The sequence below is a fragment of the Salvelinus namaycush genome, chromosome 3 (assembly GCF_016432855.1).
Source record: "Salvelinus namaycush isolate Seneca chromosome 3, SaNama_1.0, whole genome shotgun sequence".
NCBI classification, from domain to species: Eukaryota; Metazoa; Chordata; class Actinopteri; order Salmoniformes; family Salmonidae; genus Salvelinus; species Salvelinus namaycush.
In genome coordinates, this window is record NC_052309.1 from 72371429 (window position 1) to 72379970 (window position 8542).

Consider the following 8542-nt stretch of genomic DNA (forward strand, 5'->3'; position numbering starts at 1 on the left):
CACTGTAAAGCAACCTCGTCTTGTTTTTGTGCCCATCTGAATGAGGTCATTTTGAAAACTATTGAAAACTTCTACAAAATATATAAATTGAGCGAAATAATGAAATGGAAACAGCAAGTATAGTAATAAGCAAAATCTTTATCAAAATCTTTGAAGTGCAAAAAGAATAATGGCCCATATTTGCAGCAGGGTGTTCAGTGGTATCCCCTCTTGGAGAGTCGGCCTTTCTTCTTGTTAGAGACACTGTTCTTGGAGGTCAACACTGGAATAGTTGCAACATCAATACAGGAGTCTGTCTGACCAGCTCCCTTCATCTTGGCCTGGTCAACATCAAGCTCCAAAGCAACCATGGCCTGAGGGAAAAAAGAAACATGGCTCTTAAGTGAAAAACTCACCAGAAGCAGGCGGCGGGGCAAGCAGAGCAAGGCGGGTGGAAAGGACAGGCAGAGCAGTGACTGAATGCTAGCAGGATAGTCCATATCTCCAATCATCTTTGTTGATAGCGATGTTGTGTTTCCATAAGTGGATGAATTGGTCTAATTTAGTATTGTAAAGCCTTAACCCTTAGCTACCTCTTCTAATTCAAATTAGTTTGAAAATGTTTTAAGTATGGTTTTGTGTGACTACAGCGCCAGCGATACAAAAATAGAGACAAGTTCTCATTAAGCGAGGCATCAAAGCAGACAACCCACCCACCCACCCGGCTTCAGTTGGGCCATTATAATTCTAAACAGTGCATTCTAAAATAAATCACACACGCCTCGCACACTCGCCTTTGATGAGTTTATGCCATTAGTCTCTGTAGGACAACAGAATCATATTTCAGGTAAAATACAAGTATAACAATGTGGTGTTTTACCAAAGCCTTTCTCAGACCCCTTCCTAGCCCCAGTGTCCCTTCACATCACTTTACCTGTATAAGGCCTTTCAAACTGATCTTCAGTAGCAGGCCCAGTCCTCCCAACACACAGGAGAGACCCAATATCACAGAACCTGCGGTCTCCAAATGTTGGTCTTCAGTCTCATTAATCAATCGAACCAGCCTCTTCCATACAATCTCACTCACTCCAGCATTCTCCAAAGTGTGGAGGTCAGCCACACGGGTCCGCAGGAATTCAAAGCTAGGCATAGCATCATTTTGGGTTGTCTGGGTCAAGGTCTGTCCGGTCTTGGTGGTGGTCATGTTTTCTTCAGTTGTCAAGTGTCGTTTGTACAGGATATTTAGAATGGTGTAAGTGTCGGTCTGGAGTTGAGGGGTGGCGGCCCACTCCTTAGGGATCATGGGGGGTAACAGGATGTCCCGAAGCACCTCGCCTTCTGGGAGTCTGTCAGGGAGTCCAGCGTGTAACGCCACCATGTAAAGAGCCACCAACAAAACAACAGTACTACACTTCAAAGCCATCACAAGTGCAAGGAGTAAACTCAGCAAAAATGTAAAAATCAACCACTCTCTAGAAGGAAAGATGAGTTATGAGGTTCAGAATTGGAATTACGTTGTCATGGTAGTGCCATACAGTGGATTATGATGTCACAGAAGACTGCCAACAAGTCCTGCCCCATAGAATCAATAGAATATAATTCATTTAAATGATATACAACCCTCCTTTATGACATCACTACTAATATGGTCAAGTTGATGATTGGTTTAGATGTCTATGTGGGATAATGTCTCCATTCACAGTACACAAGTATCATCAATATAGTGAGTTCAGCTGAAAGCATGACAGGACATATCCATTAGTTGCCAACTGATGTGCAAAGATTTTTATATCATAAAAACTTAACAACAAAGATATTAGAAAGGTGGAAAAAATAAATTTTTGCCACAGAGGTTGAGGTCATCAATGTAAAACTGATATAGTCATGACTAACATTGACTAGTCTGTCTGGCTAAAGAGAGAGATGCAGGACTCCTTTCAACCTTTCTACTTCCATGTTTGACTCAACTACACATCTGTGATATGTTATTACTTGTGAAAAATGTTTAGATTTTTGTTACCTGGGTGATTCTACAGAAGTGGTGTAAATTGCTGTCCCACCCCCCAAAAACAATTTAAAAAACAGTTGTCTCCAAACTTAGGACATTCATTGACATCATGATATGTTCTAATTCAATCCACTGCAATAGCAAACATATTGTTAAATGAATATATACTGAACAAAAATATAAACGCAACATGCAACAATGTCATTGATTTCACTGAGTTACAGTTCATATAAGGAAATCAGTCAATGTAAATACATTCATTAGGCCCTGGTCTGTGGATTTCACATGACTGGGAATACAGATATGCATCTGTTTGTCACAGATACCTTTAAAAAAGTGCCTCACAATGGGCCTCAGGATCTCATCATGGTATTTTTGTGGGTTCAAATTGCCATTGATAAAAATGCAATTGAGTACATTGTCCATATGCCTGCCCATACCATAACCCCACCGCCACCATAGGGCACTCTGTTCACAACGTAGACATCAGCAAACCACTCGCCCACACTACACCATACACGTACGTGGTCTGTAGTTGTGAGGCCGGTTGGACGTGCTGCCAAATTCTCTAAAATTATGTTGGAGGCGGCTTATGGTAGAGAAATTAACATTAAATTCTCTGGCAACAGGTCTGATGGACATTCCTGCAGTCAGTATGCCAATTTCACACTCCCTCAAAACTTGAGACGTCTGTCGCATTTGTGTTGTGTGACAAAACTGAACATTTTAGAGTGGCCTTTTATTGTCCCCAGCAAATGCTCACTAACAGGGATGTAAACACATTTGTGCACAACATTTGAGAGAAATAAGCTTTTTGTACGTATGGAACATTTCTGCAATCTTTTATTTCAGCTAAAGAAACATGGGACCAACTCTTTACATGTTGTGTTTATATTTTTGTTCTGTGTAGTACAAAGTCATTGTTAATACACCTATTTCTATTGTGAGGTGGCTGTCCCAAAACCTGACTCCTAAACGTTATGTTTGAAAATAAGGTAATGAATGATTTTTGTAATTTTTTTAACACTATTATTTCAATAGAACATATTGAGTTGTTCTATTATCACATTGAAAGATACTGATCAAATTATTTGTTATGTTTATTTTAAAACAGTGCTACTTTTTCACTATGTTTTCAGTAGTGACAAATTTAGTTGGGTGGTAAGGAAGCGTCTTTCTTTTTCCCAACGCAGTTAAGCCAGAACCACGCACCATTATTCAGAGGGGTGTTCTACTACGCTCCCATTGGCTAGCTAGTGTTGTCTCACTCACAGGTGATCAGCGCAGAGACAGTGACCTTCCAAGGTAGCGTTAAGGATGGAAAGGCTTTGGTTTAACTGCGTTGGGAAAAATAAATATGCAAGGAGCGTAAGTGTAATTTAACAATTAGCTGCCTATCGTAATGCAGGCCTATTATGATCATGTTTGGTAACATTTCCACATGTATTTATTTTCAAAGTTTCAATGAGATGTAAAAATGTCTCAGAGAACTCTGCTGAATTCCCTCAATTGAAGGTCAGCTAAGTTAACCTAGGCTACTTAACATTACTAGCTCGGTAATATACAAGTTGTTATATTATCATTAGTAGTCTGTTATCAGGTAAAAGCATATGCCTATTATTCATAATTTCTCAAATATTTATTAGCTAATCATTCAGTCGAAAACGCTATGCTACAGCCATTGAATCTGTCTTTGAGAGTTAAGGGACGTCAACGGCTAGCTCGGTCCACGACATTATGTTATTATATTTTTCAATCTTGAAATACAAGGGCAAACGTTATTAATCAGTGACTGAAATTTCACGCTACGTGATATTCACTTCCGGACTTGGAGAGCGCTCAAAGCGTTGTAGAACGCCCCTCTGAATGAAGGGGTGTGGTTTTGACTTAACTGCATTGGGAAAAATAAATATAAACAAAGTGTGTGAGTAGAATATACTGTATGTCTACCTGACATATGTTGGAAGACGTGTGCTGAAAGTTTGGGAGAAACACCAATTTATACCACTTCTGTAGAACGACCCACCAACCAACTGTTTCTATATTAGGGATCCACTCTCCTTAAATCTCCACTGTAAAAAAGAACTCTGTCATCATCATTCATTCTAATGTTTCATTCATGTTTTTGTGAACAGGTTGTTGAATGAGGTCATTGTGAAAACTATTTAAACTTCTAAAAAAATACCAATTGAGCCAAATAATGAAATGGAAACAAGTATAGTAATAATAAAAATCTTTCAAGTACAAAAAGAATAATGGCCCATATTTGCAGCAGGGTGTTCAGTGGTATCCCCTCTTGGAGAGTCGGCCTCTCTTCTTGTTAGAGACACTGTTCTTGGAGGTCAACACTGGAATAGTTGCAGCATCAATACAGGAGTCTGTCTGACCAGCTCCCTTCATCTTGGCCTGGTCAACATCAAGCTCCAAAGCAACCATGGTCTGAGGGAAAAAAGAAACATGGCTCTTAAGTGGAAAAACTCACCAGAAGCAGGCGGCGGGGCAAGCAGAGCAAGGCGGGTGGAAAGGACAGGCAGAGCAGTGACTGAATGCTAGCAGGATAGTCCATATCTCCAATCATCTTTGTCGATTGTCAGGTTTTGGCCAAGACTGTTCGGGTTTTGGTCACTAGATGTCCCCATTGCACCTTTTTTGTACCTTTTGTTTTTCTTGCTCTAATTATTGTTTGCACCTGTAGGTCATTCCCTTGTTAGTATTTAAACCCTGTGTGTTCCTCAGTTCCTTGCTCAGTGTTTGTAAGTTAGCATCCAGCCCCTGCCCAAGCCTTGTTTTATATAGATATTTCTCTTGTTGGATTTTCCAGAGGTTCTCTGGTTTAGTTCTTGTGTATTATTTGAGTAGTCTTTTGAGGTTTGTTTTTCCCTGCTGTTTTTTACCACTTTGTGGAGTTTCTTTTGTATTTTGGAGGATTTCCACTTTGTGCCTCTTGGCTTTATTTTTGGACATTGTGGATTTAGTTTCTTTGCCTGAAGATTTTGTTCTTTAATTAAACCACCATCTCTAGTACTGCTGTGTCTGCCTCATCTTCTGGGTTCTGACGATTATTAGTGACTGTTTCTCGCACCGGGTCCTGACATCGATCTTGATGTTGTGTTTCCATAAGTGGATGAATTGGTCTAGTTTAGTATTGTAATGCCTCAACCCTTAGCTACCTCTTCCAATTCAAAAAGTTAAGTCAAGTTTTGTGTGACTACAGCACCAGCGATAAAATACAAAAATAGAGACAAGTTCTAATTAAGCGAGGCATCAAAGAGGACAACCCACCTGCCCGGATTTGGTTGGGTCATTATAATTATAAATAATGCATTCTAAAATAAATCACACACACCTCGCATGCTTGCCTTTGATGGGTTTAGGGCATTAGTCTCAGAATCATATATCATATTTTCATTCAGGTAAAATGCAAATATAACAATGTGGTGTTTTACCAAAGCCTTTCTCAGACCCCTTCCTAGCCCCAGTGTCCCTTCACATCACTTTACCTGTATAAGGCTTTTCAAACTGATCTTCAGTAGCAGGCCCTTCCAACACACAGGAGAGACCCAACATCCGAGAACCTGCTGTCTCCAGCTTTCTGTCTTCAGTCTCATTGAACCAGCCTCCTCCAGACAAGATCAACCGCAGTACTACACTTCAAAGCCATCGCAAATACACAGAGTAAACTCAGAGAAAATATCAAAATCAGCCACTCTCTAGAAAGAAAAATGAGTTATGAAGTTCAGCATGTTTGATGTGATTGTTGGAATTAGGTTGTTATTAGGGCTGGGAATTGCCAGGGACCTCACGATACGATATTATCACGATACTTAGGTGCCGATTCTATATGTATTACGATTCGATATTCCTAACATATTGCTCACCATACACTGAGTGCACAAAACATTATGAACAGCTCCTCTTACCATGACATAGTGTCACATCTGCTCCTGCAACGCCCTCTACTGCTCATCCTGTGTCTCATTGACCTGCCGCCACTCCCCCAGTACTCTCTCCCTCTCTCTCTCTCTCTGTGTGTGTGATTGTGTGGGTGGAGACAGGTGTGCTGGAGTCAGAGCAGATCCCCACCAGCTGCAACCTGTTCCATAATCAAGACCTCTACATATACTCAGCCCTGCCACTTCCACGCTGCAAGATTGTATTCTCTGCTCATTCTGCCCGCTCTGACTCTGGTCCCTGTCTCCAGTCCCACGTCTCGTCATGCTGCTACTCTGTCCTGGATTCCCCACACTACTACTCCCTTGGATTCCCCTCCAGACCTGCTTACCCTGTCCCAACCCCTCTCGCTCCAGCCTCAGCCTCTGCACCTGGTTTCCAGAAACCCGAACGAGCTTCCCCTGGCCTGCACTCCATCTCCCCCCTGTGTTTCAATAAATACCTTGGTTACTTCATCCCAGTCTCCTCGTCTGAGTCTGCTCTTTGGGTTCCCTTGTTCCACTCCGCGTAACACATAGACTGACCAGAAAGCTATGATCCCTTATTGATGTCACTTGTTAAATCCACTTCAATCAGTGTAGATGAAGGGGAGGAGACAGGTTAAAGAATCATTTTTAAGCCTTGAGACAATTGAGACATGGATTGTGTATGCATGCCATTCAGAGGGTGAATGGAAAAGACAGTATGGTAGTAGGTGCCAGGCACATCGGTTTGTGTCAAGAACTGCAACGCTGCTGTGTTTTTCATGTTCAACCGTTTCCTGTGTGTATCAAGAATGCTCCACCACCCAAAGAACATCCAGCCAACTTGACACAACTGTGGGAAGTATTAGAGTCAACATGGGCCAGAGTCATGAGAAAATGAGTTTTGATCAGTCATGGAAATAAAAGGGCTGAAAACAAGTTGGCTCCCTATTTAAAAAGAAGATGAAGAAATACCTATGAAGGAAAAATAGAGTTTTGTTGCTGGTACAGCCAACTAGCTCAAAAATAATATTGCGATACTTCAAAATGTTACGATACCGTATATGGTAAAATATTATATCCCGATATGTAACTGTATAGATTTTTTGCACTAGTTGTCATGGTAATCACAGAAGACGGCAAACAAGTTATATTCCATAGAATTAGAATCAATCAGTTCTGATGCTATGATCACCTCTCCTTTATGACATCATGGATTTTCCACGATTAAAACAGGTTGATAGATACGGGATCAAGTTATCTCTTTTCACAAGTACCATCTCACAAGTTCAGCACAAGCATGATATGTTATAACATTGTAACAGTAAAGATATTACACATGTGGAAAAATCCATTCTTGGCTTTAGTTCTCCCCGGCTGCCTCTGGCCATGGTAGGGCAGGTGAGGCCTGTAGTTGTCCCCGGCTGCCTCTGGCCATGGTAGGGCAGGAGAGGCCTGTAGTTGTCCCCGGCTGCCTCTGGCCATGGTAGGGCAGGAGAGGCCTGTAGTTGTCCCCGGCTGCCTCTGGCCATGGTAGGGCAGGAGAGGCCTGTAGTTGTCCCCGGCTGCCTCTGGTCATGGTAGGGCAGGAGAGGCCTGTAGTTGTCCCCATCTGCCTCTGGTCATGGTATGGCAGGTGAGGCCACTGGGCCATGAGGACAAACACAAAGAGTCGCTCTGAGGCCCATTGTCTATCACACACAAACACACACACACACATCAAATCAAATGTTATTTGTCACATACACGTGATTAGCAGATGTCATTGCGAGTGCTTCTAGCTCCGACAATGCAGTAATGTCTAACAAATTACACAACATATACCCACTACACACAAATCTAAGTAGGAATGAATTAAGACTATGTACATATGGACGAGCGATGTCAGAGCGGAACAGACTAAGATACAGTAGAATAGTATAGAAAACAGTATATACATATGAGATGAGTAATGCAAGATGTGCAAACACACACATGCACGTACATGCAGTTCTGTTCATCTACATCACTCCACTGTGCTCTAATCTCATACAAACTCTTGAGGGTCACCCATTCAATGAGACATGGCGAATAGGTCATCCCTCATTCCCTAAACCGTTGAATGAGCAGGAGGTCTGTTCAGAGCCAGAATCATCAAATTATTCGGGTCCAGGAAACACAAAAGGAATTCTGGCCCATTCTGGTCAGCCTGTTCAACATGTGACGACATACAAAGTTGTTTAACAGAGACAGAAAAGGTATTGTCATTATGACAACATGGTTGTTGTTGTCCGCTCTGCCCCTCTCTAACCTCACGAGGAACATAAACAATTTAGTAGGAATTTCCAGACGGAGAACAAACTGAGCCAACCACCATATCGCTCTTTTCCGCTCCTTCCCTTTCTCCAAAACCCCATGTCCACTACCAGTCACTGTGAAACGTGTGATTGTGATTAGAGGGCCCAGTCTCTGTTCTACAATTATCACTCTGCTCATAGAGATAGAGGTAGATTTCTTATTGTACCAGACTGGGAGGGGGTAACCCGACCTGTTGGCGCCGCCCTACTGGTGACACATGATCCACTTGTTTTTCTTAAGGACACACTGGGGCTAAATTGCATCCTCCCCCTACCCTGAACTGAAGCATTCCCCATGCTATTGG